Source organism: Schistocerca gregaria, unplaced genomic scaffold, assembly GCF_023897955.1.
Source record: "Schistocerca gregaria isolate iqSchGreg1 unplaced genomic scaffold, iqSchGreg1.2 ptg000077l, whole genome shotgun sequence".
NCBI classification, from domain to species: domain Eukaryota; kingdom Metazoa; phylum Arthropoda; class Insecta; order Orthoptera; family Acrididae; genus Schistocerca; species Schistocerca gregaria.
The window spans coordinates 16,014,546-16,034,173 of record NW_026061710.1 but is presented as its reverse complement, the minus strand read 5'-3'; the positions used below and the strand labels follow the sequence as shown (position 1 = coordinate 16,034,173).

At 25.8% G+C, this 19,628-nt stretch overlaps 1 long non-coding RNA gene across 2 annotated transcripts in view; it reads right to left on the bottom strand.

Moving 5' to 3' along the window:
* Positions 1–1,294: 1,294 nt before the first annotated feature.
* LOC126301642 (uncharacterized) overlaps positions 1,295–19,628 on the bottom strand; it is a 114,143-nt gene continuing 95,809 nt past the window's right edge. For both annotated transcript variants that reach the window (XR_007553075.1, XR_007553074.1), the window contains exon 2: positions 1,295–1,849. This is a non-coding gene — a long non-coding RNA (uncharacterized LOC126301642). The remainder of the gene's footprint in view (positions 1,850–19,628) is intronic.

Below are 19,628 nucleotides of genomic sequence, written 5' to 3'. Positions count from 1 at the left end.
AATTAGATTATTTAACTAATATATATGAAAGTTAACTTAATATAAAAAAGAATTCATATTAATAACATATTATATTAAATTACATAATTGTATAAAATATATTTATTATATTATTTAATCTTTCTTTATTTATTAGTGAAAAGAAAGATTAAATAAGAAAGAATATAATACATTTATTGCTATACATGTTCCATATTAATCTTTAATTATATATAATAGAGAAGTTGTTGTGGTCATACATAGGGGCGTTTCTTTTTTTTTGTTAATGTTTGTGGTTTTTTTCTTTTTTTTCTTTAAATATTTGAATCTTTTATTTTTTCCTGAATTAATAGATTTAAAATTTTCTTATTTTTTATTTTTAAAAGTTTTATTCTTGCTTGTTTATTCACTTTTTCTTTGTATTATATGTAAGTTTTGTTAGACTAAATGTTCTTTTTGCAGTAATTTGATTTAATTATCAAGTGATTTTGGATTTAGCAATTGATTTAGTATCGGCATAATTCGTGCCAGCAGCCGCGGTTATACGATTGATACAAGTGAATATTATTGGTTAAAACTGTTGTTTATATTATTAGGGTTGAAATATAAATTTGTAAGGTGAAATGTTAAAATTTATTTGTGGCCCTTTTTATGAATCTGTGAAATTTAAATAATAAACTAGGATTAGATACCCTATTATTTTAAATGTTAATTATATTTACCAGGGTACTATTAGTTAAGGTCTTTAAACCCAAAGAATTTGGCGGTATCTCATTCCATTCAGAGGAACCTACCCCATGATTGATAATACACGATTTACTCTACTTAATTTATTTGTTTGTATATCTCCGTTATCAGAGAATCTTTTTAGAGTTATAATTCTCAAGATTTATAATTATAAAATATTTCAGGTCAAGGTGCAGCTTATAGTTAAGAGGAGGTGGGTTACAATAGATTTTTGTTTATAACGGATTTGATAGTGAAATACTGTTAATGAAGGTGGATTTGATAGTAATTTAATTTATTTAATTTAACTGATATTGGCTCTGAGATGTGTACACATCGCCCGTCGCTCTCATTATTGATTATTCTATTTTATTTTAAAGTAGCTTCAATTTAGATGAGATAAGTCGTAACATAGTAGATGTACTGGAAAGTGTATCTAGGAAGAGTTTCAAGATATAACTTATTAGTAAAGTGTTTCATTTACACTGAAAATTTTTCTGTGCAAATCAGGATATGTTGATTATTTATTTTATTATATTTATTTTTTGTTTATTTAATTATTTAATATAAATAATTTTATTGTATTTTTGTCTTAGTATATTTTATAGAATTGATTTTTTAAATTATAGTTTATTGGTAATGTAAGTGTTTTATGAAATATTATTTTAAATTTTTTTAAGTAGATTTTATTTATTGTACCTTTTGTATCAGGGTTTATCAAAATTTTAGTATTTATTTTACTTGCCTCTATTTGGGTTGATTTATAAATAATTTATAGTTAATGTATCATAATTATTATTAAATTATTTATAGAAATGAGATGTTAATCGTTTCCCAAGATATCTAGTTTCTTAAGAAAAAATTTAATTTTTTTAATTTATTTGTTTTTATTTAATTTTTTAAGTAAAAATATTAACTTATTTATTCTTTAAGGGATAAGCTTTGAAGTTAATAACCTATAATTTATTTTATAGAAATATAATAGTAAGCTTTAAACCAGCTATCTTTAAGATTACGTTTTAGTTCATTATTTTTTATTTTGATTTTATAAATATTTTAGGTTTTTTATTAAGATTATTAATTTAATTTTAAAATTTTTGTAATAATGATAGAATTAGTATATTTATTTGTATGAAATTTTTACCTTGTGAACTTATTATAAGGAACTAGGCAAAATTGATTTCCGAGTGTTTATCAAAAACATGTCCTCTTGTTTATATTTTGAGGTCTGGCCTGCTCACTGAGCGTATTTTTAAAGAGCCGCGGTATTTTGACCGTGCAAAGGTAGCATAATCATTAGTCTCTTAATTAGTGGCTGGAATGAATGGCTTGACGAGAAATCAACTGTCTCTTAATAAATTTTTGAATTTAACTTTTGAGTCAAAAGGCTTAAATTCTTCTTTAGGACGAGAAGACCCTATAGAGCTTGACATTTTACTTTTATATAGTTTTTTGTTTGTCTTTCTATATTTAATGATGATGTTTTGTTGGGGTGACATGAAAATAGATAAACTCTTCATTATTATATCATTTATTTATGTTTGTTATTTTGATCCATAATTTATGATCATAAGATTAAGTTACCTTAGGGATAACAGCGTAATTGTTTTTGAGAGCTCATATCGACAAAGCAGATTGCGACCTCGATGTTGGATTAAGAAAAATTTTGGGTGCAGGAGCCCAATGATTAGGTCTGTTCGACCTTTAAATTCTTACATGATCTGAGTTCAGACCGGCGTGAGCCAGGTCGGTTTCTATCCTAAGATTGTTAATCCATATTAGTACGAAAGGACCATATGGTTAAAATATTTTTTGTTATATTGATTAATATTAATTTATTTACTATTTTGACAGATTAATGTGTTGAATTTAGAATTCATTTATGTAGATTTTTTCTACAAATAGTATTTATCCTTTATGATTTATTTATATTTATTTTGAATTTTCTTTTATTGGTTATTTGTGTTTTAATTAGTGTTGCCTTTTTAACTTTATTAGAGCGTAAGGTTTTAGGTTATATTCAGATTCGAAAGGGTCCAAATAAGGTAGGTTTTGTTGGAATTCCTCAGCCATTTAGAGATGCTATTAAGTTAATTTGTAAGGAGCAGCCAATTCCTATTATATCTAATTACCTACTTTATTATTTTTCCCCTGTTTTTAATTTAATGAATTCTTTAGCCGTTTGAGTAATTTTTCCTTATTTAACTTATATGTGTTCTTTTTCTTATGGATTTTTATTTTTTTTTATGATGTACTAGATTAGGTGTTTATACTGTTATAATTGCTGGTTGATCTTCTAATTCAAATTATTCATTATTAGGTTCTCTTCGTTCTGTTGCTCAAACAATTTCTTATGAAGTTAGTTTAGCTTTAATTTTATTGTCTTTAATTATTTTAATTGGTAGTTTTAATATGTTTGATTTTATAAACTATCAGCTTTATTGTTGATTTATTATTATTTCTTTTCCTTTAGCTTTAGCTTGTTTTGCTTCTTGCTTAGCTGAAACTAATCGTACTCCTTTTGATTTTGCTGAAGGGGAATCTGAGTTAGTTTCAGGATTTAATATTGAGTATGGTGCGGGTGGTTTTACTTTAATTTTTTTAGCTGAATATACTAGAATTGTCTTCATAAGAATGTTATTGGCTTTAATTTTTTTGGGCGGTGATTTTTATTCTTTTATATTTTTTATTAAGCTTGCTATTATATCTTTTGGTTTTATTTGGGTTCGTGGAACATTACCACGGTTCCGTTATGATAAATTAATGTACTTGGCTTGAAAAAGTTTTTTACCTTTATCTTTGAATTTTTTATTTTCTTTGTTGGTTTAAAGATTTTATTTATCTCATTTGTTTAGTGAAATTTTTTGAGAAAAGTTAATAGAAGAGTTAAACTTCTAATTTTATGTTTTCAAAACATATGCTTTTCCTAAGCTAATTAACTTTATTCCTTAATTAATTTATCTCATGCGTTTGCGACATGGACATTAATTAAGAAATATGTGAAGTAAATAATTGTTAAGATTTGACCTGTTATAATATAAGGTTCTTCAACAGGTCGTTTACCAATTCACGTTAGTAAGCATACAACAACTACTATAATTCAGAATAAAATTTGATTAATAGGGTAAAATTGAATGCCTCGGAATGGTGTTTTATTATAAAATGGTAAAATTATTAAGATTCTAATTTATAAAAATAATGCAATAACACCTCCTAACTTATTAGGGATAGATCGTAGAATTGCATATGCAAATAGGAAATATCATTCTGGTTGAATGTGAACTGGTGTTACTAATGTGTTGGCAGGTACAAAGTTATCTGGATCTCCTAATAGGTAAGGATTAATTAAACATAGTATAATTAATAATGATGTTATTATTACAAATGTAATAGAATCCTTAAAGGTAAAGTATGGATGGAATGGAATTTTTTCAATATCTCCATTTAATCCAAGAGGATTATTAGATCCTGTTTGGTGAAGAAAAAATAAATGAATTGCTGCTATAGCAGCAATAATAAATGGTAATACAAAATGGAATGTGAAGAATCGATTTAATGTTGCATTATCAACAGCGAATCCTCCTCATACTCATTGGACTAAATCTGTTCCTAAGTATGGGATTGCTGATAATAAATTAGTAATTACTGTTGTACCTCAAAAAGATATTTGGCCTCAGGGTAAGACATATCCTATAAATGCAGTTGCTATAACTAAAAATAAAATCACTGTACCAATTATTCAGGTATGTATATATATATAAGATCCATAGTAAATTCCCCGTCCTACATGTAAGTAAATACAAATAAAAAATATAGATGCTCCATTTGCGTGTAAGGTTCGGATAATTCAACCATTATTTACGTCTCGGCAGATGTGTACTACACTACTGAATGCTATTTCAATATTTGATGTATAATGTATAGCTAAAAATAGTCCAGTTACGATTTGAATTACCAAACATAACCCTAATAGAGATCCAAAATTTCATCAAAATGAAATATTTGTTGGGGCAGGTAAGTCAATTAAAGAGTTATTAATAATTTTAATTAAAGGATGTCTTAATCGTAAGGGTTTATTCATTAGTAATTATCTTATTTTACGAATAGGTCCCTGATTAATATTGGTGATTTTAACAACTGCTAGTAGTGCTAAAAATAAATGAATTATTATTATTATTGTAATAATGAATGTTGGTCTATTATATAATTTTTCTAAAGATATTGTTATTTCTTGATAATTGATTGAATTATCTATATTTATAGTTTCAGTGTTTTTGAAAAAGTCTATAAATATAGATATATCTAGAATAATTAATATTAATATGATAAATACTCACATTATTAATGTAATAATTATAGTGATTGATTTAGGCTGAAATATTTCGTTTGATGCAATTCTTGTAATGTAAATAAATAATACTAGTATACCACCAAGAAATGTTAAAAATAAAATATATGATAATCAATATCTTTCTATTATTGTTCCTGTTATTAATCCAACTAGGAAGGTTTGAAGGATAATAAAAAGCATTATTGATATTGGGTGTCTTAATTTAATAAAATTAATATTTATTACATTTGATAATGATATAATTATTATTTGATCATTTCAGGGGTTAGTTTATTTAAAATACCGGTTTTGGGGACCGATGATGGAAGCTTTTCCACCTCTGAAGTTTTAAAAGTGGGGGCTGGACTTATTTCCGGTTTACAAGACCGGCGTTTTTTTTAAACTATTAAAACTAATGTTTATATTCTCTATTTTTACTTCTTTATTGATTTATTTTGCTGGTGTTTATGTTTTTTCTTCTAAACGTAAACATTTATTAATGGTTCTTTTGAGATTAGAATATATTGTTCTTTCTTTATTTATGTTAGTTATTGTTTTTCTTATTGAGTTTGATTATGATTATTTTTTTCCTGTTATTTTTTTAGTTTTTTCTGTTTGTGAGGGTGCTTTAGGTCTTTCTATTTTAGTTTCAATAATTCGTTCTCATGGTAATGATTTTTTAATTCTTTTGGTTTATCTTTATGTTAAAGTATTTATTTATAACTATTTTTTTGATCCCTCTTTGTTTATTAAATAATTGTTGATGGTTGGTTCATTCTTTAATGTTTCTGTCGGGTTTTGTTTTTATAATTTGTGTTTATTCATATGCTGATTTGAATATAATTAGATATTATTTTGGTATTGATTATTTTTCTTTTAGTTTAATTTTACTTAGTTTTTGGATTTGTTCATTAATAATCACTGCTAGAGGTTCAGTTTATTTAAGTTCATATCATTCTAATTTTTTTGTTTTTATGGTTTTGATTTTAATAATTATGCTTTATTGTTCATTTGCTAGATTAAGTCTTCTTTCTTTTTATATTTTTTTTGAGGCTAGATTAGTTCCTACTTTACTTTTAATTTTGGGTTGGGGTTATCAACCTGAGCGTTTGCAGGCTGGTGTTTATTTAATTTTTTATACTTTGGTTGCTAGATTACCTTTATTACTAGTTTTATTTAAGGTTTATGATTTTTCTAATACTTTATATTTTCCTTTATTGGTTGATTTTGGTTCTTATTATTTTATGTTTTATGTATTTATAATTTTGGCTTTTTTAGTTAAGATACCTATGTTTTTGGTTCATTTATGACTTCCTAAGGCTCATGTAGAGGCCCCTATTTCAGGTAGAATAATTCTTGCTGGTGTTTTATTAAAGTTAGGTGGTTATGGTATTTTTCGTGTTATAAAGGTTATTTCTTATTTGGGTTTAAAGTTTAATTATTTTTGATTGTCTTTAGGTTTATCTGGGGGTGTTATTGTAAGATTTATTTGTTTTCGTCAGGTTGATTTAAAGTCTTTAATTGCATATTCTTCTGTTGCTCATATAAGAATGGTTATTGGTGGATTGATGACTATGAATTGATGAGGTTGTGTAGGTTCTCTTTCTCTAATGGTTGGTCATGGTTTATGTTCTTCTGGTTTATTTTGTTTATCTAATATTATTTATGAACGTTTAGGTAGACGAAGATTATTAATTAACAAGGGTATAATTAATTTGATGCCAAGAATGGCTTTATGATGATTTCTTTTAAGATCATCAAATATGGCTGCTCCTCCTTCTTTAAATTTGGTAGGTGAAATTAGATTATTAAATAGAATTATATCTTGATCTTCTTTTAGATTCTTTGCTTTGATTTTTTTATCTTTTTTTAGAGCTGTTTATACTTTGTATATATATTCTTATTCTCAGCATGGGAATTATTATGTTCTTCACAGTGTTATTAGGACTATACTTTACAATACTTCAAGCATATGAATATTGAGAAGCACCTTTTACCATTGCAGATGCAGTTTATGGATCAACAATCTTTGTTGCAACAGGATTCCATGGTTTACACGTAATTATTGGTACAATCTTTTTATCAACATGTCTACTTCGACACTCAATAAATCAATTTTCACCAAGACATCACTTTGGATTTGAAGCAGCAGCATGATACTGACACTTCGTAGACGTAGTATGATTATTCTTATATATCTCTATTTATTGATGAGGTAGATAATTGTTTTTCTAGTATAAATAGTACATTTGACTTCCAATCAGAAAGCTTGATATAAATCAAGAAAAACAATTCTAATTCTATCAACAAGAGTTTTCATTAGATTTATTATTCCAATAATTGTTATAATCCTGGCAACAACACTATCAAAAAAATTAATTAATGATCGAGAAAAAAGTTCACCATTTGAATGTGGGTTTGATCCAAAAAGATCAGCACGAATACCATTCTCAATACGATTCTTCCTAATCGCAGTAATCTTTTTAATTTTTGATGTAGAAATTGCACTAATTCTACCAATTGTAATTATTTTTAAAACTTCAGACATTATAATCTGAACAGTATCAACAATATTTTTTATTCTAGTTCTATTAGGAGGACTATACCATGAATGAAACCAAGGAGCATTACAATGAGCAGAATAAAGGGTTGTAGTTAAATATAACATTTGGGTTGCATTCAAAAAGTATTGATATTATCAATCAACCCTAAATAGAATAAGAAGCGAAATATTGCAGTCAGTTTCGACCTGGAAGATTGGTATGTACTACCCTTATTCTTATTAATTGAAGCCAAAAAGAGGCGTATTACTGTTAATAATATAATTGAACTATAATAGTTCCAATTAAGGAAATGTAAAGCCAATATGAAAGCTGCTAACTTTTTATATTAGCGGTTAAACTCCGTTAACATTTCTAAAATTTATATAGTTTAAATAAAACATTACATTTTCACTGTAAAAATAATATATCTATATTTATAAATACTTAAAAGTAAAAATACTTCCTTAACATCTTCAGTGTCACGCTTTAATTATAAGCTATTTAAGTAAACGAAAAACAATATTACCAAAATAAATATTCAAAAAATAAAAGTTAAAAGATAAATCTTGAAATTAGAATCATATCAACCTTGAATATAACCAATTAAATAAATAAATAATCTATATAAACCTTGACCACCAAGTAATTCACCTCAACCATAATCAAATGACTTAGATGAATAATAACCTATTTTTAAAGGAATATATCTAATAAACTTAGTTGAAAGAAAAGGTATAAATCATATAGAACCAGCAAATCTAACAAAAGAAAGTATACTTAAAGAAAATAAATTATGAGAAAAATCAAAATTAGAAATAAGATAACCTAAATAAGCACCTAAAATAACAACTGTAATAGTTAAAAACTTTAAATAATAAGGTAAAGCAATCACATGAGGAATAGGAAAAATTAATCAAGATAAAAGACTACCACCAAAAACAGCAACAAACAATAGACCAATTATTCCAAATGAAATATAATAACCCTTATCATCAAAAGAAAATCTAGAATAAAAATTATTATCACCAGATATTGAATAATAAAACAAACGAAAAGAATAAGAAGCAGTTAAACCAGTAGAAAAAAAATAAAGAAAAAAAATTAAACAATTAAGTCATCTTAAACAAACCATCTCAAGAATTAAATCCTTTGAATAAAATGCCGCTAAAATAAGTATTCCACACAAAGATAAACTAGAAACATTAAAACAAACTGAAGCTAAAGGTATGAAATTAACAATTGATCCTATAAAACGAATATCCTGAGAATCCTTCAAATTATGAATTATTGTACCTGCACATATAAATAATAATGCCTTAAATAAAGCATGAGCCAATAAATGAAAAAATGCAAGCTTTGGATAACCTATAGCCAAAATTCTTATTATTAAACCAAGTTGTCTTAAAGTAGAAAGAGCAATAATCTTCTTTAAATCAAACTCAAAATTAGCGCCCAGTCCAGCCATAAATATAGTTATACAACCAATTAAAAGTAAAAATCAACCACAATTATAAGTATCCAATATTGGTCTAAAACGAATTAATAAATAAACACCAGCAGTAACAAGAGTAGAAGAATGAACTAAAGCAGAAACAGGAGTAGGAGCTGCTATAGCAGCAGGAAGTCATGAAGAGAAAGGAATCTGAGCTCTCTTAGTTATAGCTGCTAAAACAATTAATATAGTAATGAGCTTTATTTCAAAAGAATTAGAAATAAAATCATAATAATAAATATAAATTCAACCACCAAAATTTAACATTCATGCAATAGAAATTAAAATAGCAACATCACCAATACGATTAGAAAGTGCAGTTAATATACCAGCACTATAAGATTTTACATTTTGATAATAAATAACTAAGCAATAAGAAACTAAACCTAAACCATCTCAACCTAATAAAATTCTAATTAAATTAGGACTAATAATTAAAAAACCTATAGAAAGAATAAATATTAAAACAATAATAATAAAACGATTTATATTCTTTTCACCAGATATATAATCCTCTCTATAATAAATAACCAAAGAAGAAATATATATAACAAAAGATATAAAAATAAGAGATATTCAATCCAAAATTAAAGTTATAACAACTATAGAACCATTTAAATTGAAAAGCTCTCACTCAACAAAAACTCTATAATCAATTATTAAATAATAAATACCTAAAATAAAAATTATAGTTCTCGAAATAAACAAAGAAAAAAAACTCAAAGAACAAATAGAAAATAAATTCACGGCCTAAGATGAAAAATTTCATATCATTGATTCCACAAAACAATATTTTTAATTAAAATACTTAAGCAAACTAAACAAAGAAATATTCACCCTTTAAACAGAGAATACTTAAAGGCAATCAATGTAAAAGTAAAAGATGATATTCACGAAAATAACCAAGAGAACAAGTATAAACACCAGAATAATAATTCCCATGCTGAGAATAAGAATATATATACAAAGTATAAACAGCTCTAAAAAAAGATAAAAAAATCAAAGCAAAGAATCTAAAAGAAGATCAAGATATAATTCTATTTAATAATCTAATTTCACCTACCAAATTTAAAGAAGGAGGAGCAGCCATATTTGATGATCTTAAAAGAAATCATCATAAAGCCATTCTTGGCATCAAATTAATTATACCCTTGTTAATTAATAATCTTCGTCTACCTAAACGTTCATAAATAATATTAGATAAACAAAATAAACCAGAAGAACATAAACCATGACCAACCATTAGAGAAAGAGAACCTACACAACCTCATCAATTCATAGTCATCAATCCACCAATAACCATTCTTATATGAGCAACAGAAGAATATGCAATTAAAGACTTTAAATCAACCTGACGAAAACAAATAAATCTTACAATAACACCCCCAGATAAACCTAAAGACAATCAAAAATAATTAAACTTTAAACCCAAATAAGAAATAACCTTTATAACACGAAAAATACCATAACCACCTAACTTTAATAAAACACCAGCAAGAATTATTCTACCTGAAATAGGGGCCTCTACATGAGCCTTAGGAAGTCATAAATGAACCAAAAACATAGGTATCTTAACTAAAAAAGCCAAAATTATAAATACATAAAACATAAAATAATAAGAACCAAAATCAACCAATAAAGGAAAATATAAAGTATTAGAAAAATCATAAACCTTAAATAAAACTAATAATAAAGGTAATCTAGCAACCAAAGTATAAAAAATTAAATAAACACCAGCCTGCAAACGCTCAGGTTGATAACCCCAACCCAAAATTAAAAGTAAAGTAGGAACTAATCTAGCCTCAAAAAAATTTAAAAAGAAAGAAGACTTAATCTAGCAAATGAACAATAAAGCATAATTATTAAAATCAAAACCATAAAAACAAAAAAATTAGAATGATATGAACTTAAATAAACTGAACCTCTAGCAGTGATTATTAAAGAACAAATCCAAAAACTAAGTAAAATTAAACTAAAAGAAAAATAATCAATACCAAAATAATATCTAATTATATTCAAATCAGCATATGAATAAACACAAATTATAAAAACAAAACCCGACAGAAACATTAAAGAATGAACCAACCATCAACAATTATTTAATAAACAAAGAGGGATCAAAAAAATAGTTATAAATAAATACTTTAACATAAAGATAAACCAAAAGAATTAAAAAAATCATTACCATGAGAACGAATTATTGAAACTAAAATAGAAAGACCTAAAGCACCCTCACAAACAGAAAAAACTAAAAAAATAACAGGAAAAAAATAATCATAATCAAACTCAATAAGAAAAACAATAACTAACATAAATAAAGAAAGAACAATATATTCTAATCTCAAAAGAACCATTAATAAATGTTTAAGTTTAGAAGAAAAAACATAAACACCAGCAAAATAAATCAATAAAGAAGTAAAAATAGAGAATATAAACATTAGTTTTAATAGTTTAAAAAAAACGCCAGTCTTGTAAACCGGAAATAAGTCCAGCCCCCACTTTTAAAACTTCAGAGGTGGAAAAGCTTCCATCATCGGTCCCCAAAACCGGTATTTTAAATAAACTAACCCCTGAAATGATCAAAATAATAATTATATCATTATCAAATGTAGTAAATATTAATTTTATTAAATTAAGACACCCAATATCAATAATGCTTTTTATTATCCTTCAAACCTTCCTAGTTGGATTAATAACAGGAACAATAATAGAAAGATATTGATTATCATATATTTTATTTTTAACATTTCTTGGTGGTATACTAGTATTATTTATTTACATTACAAGAATTGCATCAAACGAAATATTTCAGCCTAAATCAATCACTATAATTATTACATTAATAATGTGAGTATTTATCATATTACTATTAATTATTCTAGATATATCTATATTTATAGACTTTTTCAAAAACACCGAAACTATAAATATTGATAATTCAATCAATTATCAAGAAATAACAATATCTTTAGAAAAATTATATAATAGACCAACATTCATTATTACAATAATAATAATAATTTATTTATTTTTAGCACTACTAGCAGTTGTTAAAATCACCAATATTAATCAGGGACCTATTCGTAAAATAAGATAATTACTAATGAATAAACCCTTACGATTAAGACATCCTTTAATTAAAATTATTAATAACTCTTTAATTGACTTACCTGCCCCAACAAATATTTCATTTTGATGAAATTTTGGATCCGTATTAGGGTTATGTTTGGTAATTCAAATCGTAACTGGACTATTTTTAGCTATACATTATACATCAAATATTGAAATAGCATTCAGTAGTGAAGTACACATCTGCCGAGACGTAAATAATGGTTGAATTATCCGAAACTTACACGCAAATGGAGCATCTATATTTTTTATTTGTATTTACTTACATGTAGGACGGGGAATTTACTATGGATCTTATATATATATATATATACATACCTGAATAATTGGTACAGTGATTTTATTTTTAGTTATAGCAACTGCATTTATAGGATATGTCTTACCCTGAGGCCAAATATCTTTTTGAGGTACAACAGTAATTACTAATTTATTATCAACAATCCCATACTTAGGAACAGATTTAGTCCAAGGAGTATGAGGAGGATTCGCTGTTGATAATGCAACATTAAATCGATTCTTCACATTCCATTTTGTATTACCATTTATTATTGCTGCTATAGCAGCAATTCATTTATTTTTTCTTCACCAAACAGGATCTAATAATCCTCTTGGACTAAATGGAGATATTGAAAAAATTCCATTCCATCCATACTTTACCTTTAAGGATTCTATTACATTTGTAATAATAACATCATTATTAATTATACTATGTTTAATTAATCCTTGCCTATTAGGAGATCCAGATAACTTTGTACCTGCCAACCCATTAGTAACACCAGTTCACATTCAACCAGAATGATATTTCCTATTTGCATATGCAATTCTACGATCTATCCCTAATAAGTTAGGAGGTGTTATTGCATTATTTTTATCAATTAGAATCTTAATAATTTTACCATTTTATAATAAAACACCATTCCGAGGCATTCAATTTTACCCTATTAATCAAATTTTATTCTGAATTATAGTAGTTGTTGTATGCTTACTAACGTGAATTGGTAAACGACCTGTTGAAGAACCTTATATTATAACAGGTCAAATCTTAACAATTATTTACTTCACATATTTCTTAATTAATGTCCATGTCACAAACGCATGAGATAAATTAATTAAGGAATAAAGTTAATTAGCTTAGGAAAAGCATATGTTTTGAAAACATAAAATTAGAAGTTTAACTCTTCTATTAACTTTTCTCAAAAAATTTCACTAAACAAATGAGATAAATAAAATCTTTAAACCAACAAAGAAAATAAAAAAATTCAAAGATAAAGGTAAAAAACTTTTTCAAGCTAAGTACATTAATTTATCATAACGGAACCGTGTTAATGTTCCACGAACCCAAATAAAACCAAAAGATATAATAGCAAGCTTAATAAAAAATATAAAAGAATAAAAATCACCGCCCAAAAAAATTAAAGCCAATAACATCCTTATGAAGACAATTCTAGTATATTCAGCTAAAAAAATTAAAGTAAAACCACCCGCACCATACTCAATATTAAATCCTGAAACTAACTCAGATTCCCCTTCAGCAAAATCAAAAGGAGTACGATTAGTTTCAGCTAAGCAAGAAGCAAAACAAGCTAAAGCTAAAGGAAAAGAAATAATAATTAATCAACAATAAAGCTGATAGTTTATAAAATCAAACATATTAAAACTACCAATTAAAATAATTAAAGACAATAAAATTAAAGCTAAACTAACTTCATAAGAAATTGTTTGAGCAACAGAACGAAGAGAACCTAATAATGAATAATTTGAATTAGAAGATCAACCAGCAATTATAACAGTATAAACACCTAATCTAGTACAACATAAAAAAAATAAAAATCCATAAGAAAAAGAACACATATAAGTTAAATAAGGAAAAATTACTCAAACGGCTAAAGAAATCATTAAATTAAAAACAGGGGAAAAATAATAAAGTAGGTAATTAGATATAATAGGAATTGGCTGCTCCTTACAAATTAACTTAATAGCATCTCTAAATGGCTGAGGAATTCCAACAAAACCTACCTTATTTGGACCCTTTCGAATCTGAATATAACCTAAAACCTTACGCTCTAATAAAGTTAAAAAGGCAACACTAATTAAAACACAAATAACCAATAAAAGAAAATTCAAAATAAATATAAATAAATCATAAAGTATCAATACTATTTGTAGAAAAAATCTACATAAATGAATTCTAAATTCAACACATTAATCTGTCAAAATAGTAAATAAATTAATATTAATCAATATAACAAAAAATATTTTAACCATATGGTCCTTTCGTACTAATATGGATTAACAATCTTAGGATAGAAACCGACCTGGCTCACGCCGGTCTGAACTCAGATCATGTAAGAATTTAAAGGTCGAACAGACCTAATCATTGGGCTCCTGCACCCAAAATTTTTCTTAATCCAACATCGAGGTTGCAATCTGCTTTGTCGATATGAGCTCTCAAAAACAATTACGCTGTTATCCCTAAGGTAACTTAATCTTATGATCATAAATTATGGATCAAAATAACAAACATAAATAAATGATATAATAATGAAGAGTTTATCTATTCTTCATGTCACCCCAACAAAACATCATCATTAAATATAGAAAGACAAACAAAAAACTATATAAAAGTAAAATGTCAAGCTCTATAGGGTCTTCTCGTCCTAAAGAAGAATTTAAGCCTTTTGACTCAAAAGTTAAATTCAAAAATTTATTAAGAGACAGTTGATTTCTCGTCAAGCCATTCATTCCAGCCACTAATTAAGAGACTAATGATTATGCTACCTTTGCACGGTCAAAATACCGCGGCTCTTTAAAAATACGCTCAGTGAGCAGGCCAGACCTCAAAATATAAACAAGAGGACATGTTTTTGATAAACAGGCGGAAATCAATTTTGCCTAGTTCCTTATAATAAGTTCACAAGGTAAAAATTTCATACAAATAAATATACTAATTCTATCATTATTACAAAAATTTTAAAATTAAATTAATAATCTTAATAAAAAACCTAAAATATTTATAAAATCAAAATAAAAAATAATGAACTAAAACGTAATCTTAAAGATAGCTGGTTTAAAGCTTACTATTATATTTCTATAAAATAAATTATAGGTTATTAACTTCAAAGCTTATCCCTTAAAGAATAAATAAGTTAATATTTTTACTTAAAAAATTAAATAAAAACAAATAACTTTAAAAAATTAAATTTTTTCTTAAGAAACTAGATATCTTGGGAAACGATTAACATCTCATTTCTATAAATAATTTAATAATAATTATGATACATTAACTATAAATTATTTATAAATCAACCCAAATCGAGACAAGTAAAATAAATACTAAAATTTTGATAAACCCTGATACAAAAGGTACAATAAAAAAAATCTACTTAAAAAAATTTAAAATAATATTTCATAAAACACTTACATTACCAATAAACTATAATTTAAAAAATCAATTCTATAAAATTTACTCAGACAAAAATACAATAAAATTATTTATATTAAATAATTAAATAAACAAAAAATAAATATAATAAAATAAATAATCAAGATATCCTGATTTGCACAGAAAAATTTTCAGTGTAAATGAAACACTTTACTAATAAGTTATATCTTGAAACTCTTCCTAGATACACTTTCCAGTACATCTACTATGTTACGACTTATCTCATCTAAATTGAAGCTACTTTAAAATAAAATAGAATAATCAATAATGAGAGCGACGGGCGATGTGTACACATCTCAGAGCCAATATCAGTTAAATTAAATAAATTAAATTACTATCAAATCCACCTTCATTAACAGTATTTCACTATCAAATCCGTTATAAACAAAAATCTATAAGCTATAAGCTAACTATAAGCTGCACCTTGACCTGAAATATTTTATAATTATAAATCTTGAGAATTATAACTCTAAAAAGATTCTCTGATAACGGAGATATACAAACAAATAAATTAAGTAGAGTAAATCGTGTATTATCAATCATGGGGTAGGTTCCTCTGAATGGAATGAGATACCGCCAAATTCTTTGGGTTTAAAGACCTTAACTAATAGTACCCTGGTAAATATAATTAACATTTAAAATAATAGGGTATCTAATCCTAGTTTATTATTTAAATTTCACAGATTCATAAAAAGGGCCACAAATAAATTTTAACATTTCACCTTACAAATTTATATTTCAACCCTAATAATATAAACAACTGTTTTAACCAATAATATTCACTTGTATCAATCGTATAACCGCGGCTGCTGGCACGAATTATGCCGATACTAAATCAATTGCTAAATCCAAAATCACTTGATAATTAAATCAAATTACTGCAAAAAGAACATTTAGTCTAACAAAACTTACATATAATACAAAGAAAAAGTGAATAAACAAGCAAGAATAAAACTTTTAACAATAAAAAATAAGAAAATTTTAAATCTATTAATTCAGGAAAAAATAAAAGATTCAAATATTTAAAGAAAAAAAAGAAAAAAACCACAAACATTAACAAAAAAAAAAGAAACACCCCTATGTATGACCACAACAACTTCTCTATTATATATGATTAAAGATTAATATGGAACATGTATAGCAATAAATGTATTATATTCTTTCTTATTTAATCTTTCTTTTCACTAATAAATAAAGAAAGATTAAATAATATAATAAATATATTTTATACTATTATGTAATTTAATATAATATGTTATTAATATGAATTCTTTTTTTATATCAAGTTAACTTTCATATATATTAGTTAAATAATCTAATTATAGATAATTTACATAATTATATTATTATAATTAATATAATTATTTATATTAATTATAATATTTTATATTTAAATTAATAATTTTTTTTATTATATCCAATTATAATAATATTAAATATTAAATTACATATTATTATATATATTATATTATAATAACCTATTTTAAGCTAAAAACATAAGTAGCTATAATCCTAGGTAAATAATTGCATTAAAATAATCAATTGATAATGGTAAGATGAACTTATAATACTTTAATTTCAATTAAATGTAATATATTAATATAAATTATTTAATATATATATATATATATATAAAAAATAAAATGAGCAGGATAAATTAATCCTAATTAAACAAAATAATACATAAAATTATTTAAAAAAAAAACTTTCGATTTATATATTAAATAAATGAAGTGCCTGATTAAAGGGTTACCTTGATAGGGTAAATAAAGTAAATAAAATTACCTTCATTAAAATTACATAAGATAGAATTAAACTACCTCCTTTAGTATCAAAAACTAACGTGCATCATACACCTTAATGTAAAAAGGTAAGCTAAACAAGCTAATGGGTTCATACCCCATTTATAGAGGTATCAATCCTCTCCTTTTTAATGACCAACAACTCTACAAAACTTCTCTTCCTATCAACATTAATGATAGGAACGATCCTGTCCATTTCATCAAATTCCTGATTTGGGGTTTGAATAGGACTTAAGATCAACTTACTTTCATTTATTCCGCTCCTAACAAGAAATAAAAATATAATAATAAATGAATCATCAATTAAATATTTTATTGTCCAAGCAATAGCATCGACAATATTATTATTTTCAATTTTGCTGATTCAAATAAAATATCCCATGGGATGGGAAACAGAATTTATCCCATCAATAATAATTAGATCTAGACTATTATTAAAGATTGGAGCTGCACCTTTCCATTTCTGATTTCCAGAAGTTATAGGAGCATCAAGATGAAATAATTGTTTAACATTAATAATATGACAAAAAATCGCCCCAATAATGGTCTTATCTTATTGTATTCAATTAAGAACTTTTATTTGAACAATTATTATCTTAAGAATTATTATTGGGGCAATAGGAGGTTTAAATCAAACATCCTTACGACAACTTTTAGCATATTCATCAATCAGACATCTAGGTTGAATAATTAGATCATTAACAGTCAGAGAAAACATCTGAGAACTATACTTCATTATTTACTCACTATTAAGATTAATTATAGTTTTATTATTTAAGCAAATAAATTTATTTTTCATAAATCAAATTTATTCAGCCAGAAATATAAAAACCGAAATTAAATTCATAATATTCTTATCTTTATTATCTTTAGGTGGACTACCACCATTCCTTGGATTCTTACCAAAATGAATTGTAATACAATCATTAATAGAAAACAATATAACAACTATTATAACTATTATAGTTGTATTAACTACAATTACACTCTACTACTATATACGTATTAGATTCTCAGCTCTAATTATATCATACACAGAAAATTCGTGATCTATAAAGATAAAGTCCCAAAAATCAAGAATCATTCTTCCTATAACAGTAATAATTTCAACAATAGGATTGATTTCAACATCAACCTTAATTTCATTATACTAAGGACTTAAGTTAATCAAACTAATAACCTTCAAAGTTATAATTAAAAGAATAATCTTTTAGGCCTTAGTAAAATTTTACACCTCTAGAATTGCAGTCTAGAATCATAATTGAATATAAGACCTAAATATGATAAGAGAGAAAACATCTCATAAGTAGATTTACAGTCTACCACCTAAAATTCAGCCATCTTACCGCAAAAATGATTATTCTCAACAAACCATAAGGACATTGGTACTTTATACTTCATATTTGGAGCGTGAGCAGGAATAGTAGGAACATCAATAAGAATACTTATTCGTGCTGAACTTGGCCAACCCGGATCTCTAATTGGGGATGACCAGATTTATAATGTTATTATTACAGCTCACGCATTCGAAATAATTTTCTTCATAGTAATACCTATTATAATTGGTGGATTTGGTAATTGACTTGTTCCACTAATAATTGGTGCACCAGATATAGCATTTCCACGAATAAATAATATAAGTTTTTGATTACTACCACCTTCACTAACCCTTCTTCTTACATCTTCTATAGTAGATAATGGTGCTGGTACAGGATGAACAGTTTACCCTCCTCTAGCAGGAGCTATTGCACACGGGGGTGCATCTGTAGATCTAGCTATTTTTTCACTGCACTTAGCAGGTGTATCATCTATTCTTGGTGCAGTGAATTTCATTACAACAGCAATTAATATACGATCAGAAAGTATAACTTTAGATCAAACACCTTTATTTGTATGATCTGTAGCTATTACAGCATTACTTCTCCTTCTTTCACTTCCAGTTTTAGCAGGAGCTATTACTATATTATTAACAGATCGAAATTTAAATACATCATTCTTTGACCCTGCAGGAGGGGGTGACCCAATTCTATATCAACATCTATTTTGATTCTTTGGACACCCAGAAGTTTATATTTAAATTCTACCGGGGTTCGGAATTATTTCACATATTGTATGTCAAGAAAGAGGAAAAATTGAATCATTTGGAACATTAGGTATAATTTATGCTATACTATCAATTGGACTA